The following is a 6546-nucleotide window of genomic DNA, read 5'->3' as shown; positions in this document are numbered from 1 at the left end:
CTTTTATGGGACACCCAACCTGCGTCCTTCTGTTAATGGGTTATCAAATCGAGAGGGTGTGGTCCCTCGAGAGTTCGCCAGAGTCTTTGATGCTATTCCATCTGGAACTCTCATGTCGTTCAGAGATGTTACCAGACCTCACCTTCTTGACCTTCCCTCGCTTAATCCAGTTGACTCACCAATAAGAAAAATGTGTTTCTCCTTGCTCCCTCAGAACAACATATTTGTATGTGCTTTAGTTCAAAGGGATATTACATCTATTCCTTAAGTCACAACTTCCTGGAATACATTTGTCAATAATATCTGCTGTGAAAAAAGTCTGGTTATTACCACACAAATACCTGCTTGTTTAACAAGGTCAACGTGGTCTCATTCAAAATGAACAGTTTTGCATTTATTTTGGCATTGTCTACATTATGGCAAATATATTTATAGTTTTATAATTGTTAATATTCTTGATGACTTAAAAAAAAATTTTTTATAGGAGAATGTGCTGCTCGGTTTCCTTAACTACAATAAAGATAAAGAAAAACAATTTTACCTTGTGAATCTAATTGTGCAATGGCAAATGTAAAGTTAAATTCATTAATTTAAAAAAACTCTTCCGTGTTTTCTATAAGGAATTTGAGCAGTACATTAAGACCATTCTACATTATTCAAATAAGAAAGCTGATAAAACATTCAATGTGTGTGTATCTTTTAAGGTCATGTATAATCTGTAATTTGTTGTATCCCCTAGCATATGTTATCATCGTCTGTTTGTATACTTCTTGTATGTATACTGGTGTTAAAAAATAAAATAAATACATGCTGGCCCTGTATCCAGCGATTGTACCAGCGAGGTTGCTTCAATTAATGATTTTAAAAGACAGATGTAGCCTATGACAACATACAGTATATAGCCTAGAAAACCACACTTTCGCTTATCAGCAATATTGTTCTGCACGTGTTACATGACATTTCATACAATGAAAGTACATATATTTGGTTGTTAAAAAAACAAAAAATGTTTGAAAAAAATATCCTGTCAAGAGGACTGTAATTACAGGTTTTAAGTAGACTATTTTATGACTAATTATGACTTATTACTGCTACTAAGGGCTATGAACCTGGGTTGACCAGCGCTGCTACAGGTCGTTTTTTTAATGTGCAAATTCCCCAAACATTCAAATACATTCAAGAACATACCGGCCCTACAGTATATCATGTGCATCCTATGTAGACTGGCTTCTGCTTATACATTGTTGTGGATGTTATTTAAGGGCACTACAGTGTATTCCGAAAGTATTCTGACCCCTTCCCTTTTTCCCCTCCAATTTATTACATTACAGCCTTATTCTACAATGGATGAAATATGTTTCCTAATCAATCTACACACAATACCCCATAATGTCAAAGCGAAAACAGGTTTTTAGAAGTTTTTGCTAATTTAATACAAATGAAAAACAGAAATACTTTATTTACATAAGTATTCAGACCCTTTGCTATGAGACTCAAATTTGAGCTCTGGTGCATCCTGTTTCCATTGATCATCCTTGAGATGTTTCTACAACTTGATTGGAGTCCACCTGTGGTAAATTCAATTGATTGGACATGATTTGGAAAGGCACACACATGTCTATATAAAAGGTCCCACGATTGACAGTGCATGCCAGAGCAAAAACCAAGCCATGAGGTCGAAGGAATTGCCCGTAGAGCGCCGAGACATGAGTGTGTCGAGGCACAGATCTGAGGAAAGGCACCAAAAATAAATCTGCAACATTGAAGGTCCCCAAGAACACAGTGGTCTCTATTATTCGTAAGTGGAAGAAGTTTGGAACCACCAAGACTCTTCCTAGAGCTGGCTGCCCGGGCCAAACTGAGCAATCAGGGAAGAAGGGCCATGATCAGGGAGGTGACCAAGAACCCAATGGTCACTGTGACAGAGCTCCAGAGTTCCTCTGTGGAGATGGGAGAACCTTCCAGAAGGACAAGCATCTCTGCAGCACTCCAGTCTGGCCAGACGGAATCCACTCCTCAGTAAAAGGCACAGGACAGCCCACTTGGAGTTTGCCAAAGGGCACCTAAAGGACTGTCAGAACATGAGAAACAAGATTCTCTTGTCTGATGAAACCAAGATTGAACTATTTGGCCTGAATACCAAGCGCTACTGGAGGAAACCTGGCACCATCCCTATGGTGACGCATGTTGGTGGCAGCATCATGCTGTGGGGATGTTTTTCAGCGACAGGGACTGGGAGACTAGTCAGGATTTGTAGGAAAGATGAACAGAGCAAAGTACAGAGAGATCCTTGATGAAAACCTGCTCCAGAATGCTCAAGACCTCAGACTGGGGTGAAGGTTCACCTTCCAACAGGACAACAACCCTAAGCACACAGCCAAGACAACACAGGAGTGGCTTCGGGACAAGTCCTTGAGTGGCCCAGCCAGAGTCCGGACTTGACCCGATCTAACATCTCTGGAGAGACCTGAAAAGAGCTGTACAGCCATGCTCCCCATCCAATTTTACAGAGCTTGAGTAGATCTGCGGAGGTGTGCCAAGCTTGTTGGGTCATATCCAAGAAGACTCATGGCTGTAATCGCTGTCAAAGGCGCTTCAACAAAGCACTGAGTAAAGGGTCTGAAAACTTATGTAAATGTGATATTTCAATTTGTAATATATGTGCTTTTTTTCTCATTAATTATGGAGTATTGTGTGTAGATTGATGAAAACTAAAACAATTTAATCAATTTTAGAAAAAGGCTGTAACCTTAAAAAAAAATGAAAATTCAAGGGGTCGTAACACTTTCCAAATGCACTGTATCTAACGGGGGCACAACTTTGACTTGGGAATCATGTCCCCCCACATTCTCAAATTGCATTTTTATCCTCCCCAGTTTTATCGTTGCAATGTGATACAAAAAGCAGCAACGGTGTGCTTTAGGACCATGCGGACTCCTCTGAGCAGTCGGGTAGGCTGTTTGGAGTGTTCAGCAGACTACATTTAGGACTGCATGGACACCACAGAGTGGGCTGACAGGCTGTGCGATGGCAAAGCTTCTGGAAGGCTGGCTGGATCAGCACGGTTGAGTTGAGCATAGTTCAGTGTGTATGTGTGGTGCTTATTCACCGAGCTGTAAAAGCAAGCATGGCAGAAACTGGCTACTCTTTAGTTGGCTGATGTAGCTGGCAAGGTAACTGCTATTTAACTTAAAAAATAAATAATTTAATAGTATTTCTTCGCAGTGCTGAGCTAGTATTGTAATTGACAAGTAACATTAGCTAATGTCTCACCCCCTCTCGAATGATGTGAATGAAAAAGATACTCTTGCTAGTCGCTACCACAGCCAGATCAGTGCTAGCCTCTTGTCAAGTATCGATATAAGGTGACTATTATTACTATCTAACAGCTGTTTGTAAAGCAATGTTTTGTACTCTTTCTTTTGACCTATAAATGAACTTTACTAGCTTTCACCAGTTGATGTACTGTTAGAGAGCTGGCCAAAAGTTGGCTAACGTTAGCTATTCTTTACCTCAATCACACTAGACCTGAATCAAAACGATTGATATTCTAATGTTTTTTGTGCAATGTGAGTTTTATTCGTCAGTATGGCAAAATAGCGTTATTGATCTGTCAGTTTCCCTAGCTAATTCCCTACTTTTCACACTGACATAGTAATAAACAGCTGTTCGAATCCCTCCCGCTACCACAAGAACTGGTCCCAAACCCAACCATCCTGCAATGTTATTTTAGGCATGTGAGACACAGCTCACTTGCCAGCCATGGTGCCAGCAATCTTGCGCCCTATAGGCAATATCAAATGCGCAAAAATAACTTAAATAGGTTAAATGACCAGGGATTCTCACATGGCCCTTATATTGTATTACTGCTATTTTTATAGCCTACCTTTTAGGAGTGGGAAGATTTTCAGACAGAGAAATATGGGTAATCAATATTTAGGCCTAGTTCTAGGCAATGTACTAAACTGTAGCCTAATAATAGGTCTATTTAGGAAGTACATTTCCTAGGAAAGATAACTGCCTCATGCTTCTCCATCCATGCATAGGCTGTAGGCCTACTCTATTTAATTGAGACCACATGCGCACCGGATCTCTTGATCTGGAAGCAGCACAGCAAGAATGATGACAGCAACAGTTGCTATGTTTTGCATAGGCCTATAGGATGTAGCCTACCTTTTAGGAGGACGATTTGCAGGCAGAGGCACATACATGGGTAATCAATAGTTATTGACATTTAAAACGCTCGCTCAGCATAACCTGTTTGCGTTGTGCTTTTTCCTTTTCAATGATAACATTTTTTGATTGCACTTCGAATCCCGTTAGTTGGGCACCCTACACTTTTTTCCATTATCAATATTTGTTTACTGTAAGGGATTTCCTCCTCTTCTTCTGAAGAGGAGAGGCGATAAGGATCGGGGGACCAATATGCGGCGTGGTAAGTGTCCATGGTTCTTTTAATAAGAAATAGTACACATGAACAACTGAATACAAAAAACAATAACCGTGGAATGACCGAAACCCAAAACAGTACCATGTGGTGAAAAACACAGACACGGAAACAAACACCCACAACTCAAAAGTGAAACCCAGGCTACCTAAGTATGATTCTCAATCAGAGACAACTAATGATACCTGCCTCTGATTGAGAACCATACCAGGCCGAAACATAGAAATCCCCAAATCATAGAAAAACAAACAGAGTGCCCACCCCAACTCACACCCTGTCCATACTAAATAATGACAAAACAAAGGAAATAAAGGTCAGAACATGACATTTACAGACACCGTAGTAAACTACGGTCTAAATCATTTAAAATGTAATTTCATATTCAAGTTAACTGCCACTTGATTCTACACTCATGTAGGCAGCCTACTCTATTTCAATGAGACCACACATTCTAGGCGAACTTGAACTCTCACGTCCAACTAGGAGAGGTAGGCTACTGAATTATGTTTGAATAATGCAAAAAAAGATGTACTTTTAATAAAAATAGGTAGGTCAAAGTATACAAAGAAAAAAGGAGTGTTTCCAAATGATCTGTAATAACCAAATAAGCTGCCTGCATGCCCGACCCCCACCAGTCTAGTCAATAATTCAACTCTCTCCCAATACAATTTACTTCCCAATTCACACCTTTAATTTTTTTAAACTCCCCCACACCCCCTGCCAGGTTATGTCCCCCCACTTCTAAAGACAAAGTGGCGCCTCCACTATCTAGTATGTTTAATCTGTATGTGAGAAGTTCAATAGCATTAAAAGCATTCACTTATGGTAATGTATTTCAACATAACAACCTCTAAAACAGTGGCTCCAAAAGCAATTACATGATGCCCTAAAAAAATGTGGCTAAAAGCAAATAGAGTCAGCTGCATCGAGTCTTAATAGCTCATGAATTCAAATAATTAACTTCAATGGTTATGAATGGATCAAAAAGACTAGTGATTCACAAGACTGCAGAGGCAGTCAAAATGTCAGTTGGTGACTTCTGTCTTTCGACCACAGGATATTTACAGCCACACTGGACTGTGGCCAGTGACCACTGTCCGTTGCTCTCCCTTCCCCCACTTCCTGTGGAGACAGCAACTGCAGCACCAAATGGTCATGATACACTTTTTCTTCTGACCCATAGCAATTCACAGTACTTGCTATTTCACCCTAATTTCTCAACTTTGCAATCCCTTGAGAGCTTTCCTATAGCCTAATACAGGAAGTCCATCTGTCTCCTTATAAAAATGCTGAGATATTTTTCAAAAACCAGCTATGACTCAAACAGACAGTGAAAAGGTTTTCGTGGCAGGCCAGCTCATATGACTGTATTTAGGAACCATCTCCCCAGCCAGCATATAACGTTCTGAGAACCATATGTTTCTTACAGCTTGGTGAGAGTGTGGTTGTCCTGTGGTTATTTTACATACAACCTTCCCAACTTTCTGGAAATGGTGCAGGATAGTTGCTTGGCTTTGGATCATTCTCAGCATATTTAAGGACTTGACATTTGACACTGACTTGACATTTAATTGTTGTATTGGAAATGTTCTAGGATCGTTCTCCAAATAGCTTCACCTTGGGAATGTTCTCAAATGCTTCCCAGAATGTTAAGGAAAAACATTCTTCGGTTATCCAAATGGCTACACCTTGGGAATGTTCTCAAAGTAGCCACCATTTGCCTTCATGACAGCTTTGCCCAGTCTTGGCATTTTCTCAACCAGATTCATGAGGTAGTCACCTAGAATGCTTTTCCAACAGTCTTGAAGGAGTTCTTACATATGCTGAGCACTTGTTGGCTGCTTTTCCTTCACTCTGCAGTCCAACTCATCCCAAACCATCTCAATTGGGTTGAGGTCAGGTGATTGTCGAGGCCAGGTCATATGATGCAGCACTTCATCACTCTTATTCTTGGTCAAATAGCCCTTACACAGCCTGGAGGTGGGTTTTGGGTTGTTGTCCTGTTGAAAAAGAAATGATAGTGGGACTAAGCGTAAACCAGATGGGATGGCGTATCGCTGCAGAATGCTGTGTTAGCCATGCTGGTTAACAGTGCCTTG

Source organism: Oncorhynchus gorbuscha, linkage group LG15, assembly GCF_021184085.1.
Source record: "Oncorhynchus gorbuscha isolate QuinsamMale2020 ecotype Even-year linkage group LG15, OgorEven_v1.0, whole genome shotgun sequence".
NCBI classification, from domain to species: Eukaryota; Metazoa; Chordata; class Actinopteri; order Salmoniformes; family Salmonidae; genus Oncorhynchus; species Oncorhynchus gorbuscha.
Note: the sequence above shows the minus strand (reverse complement) of the source record.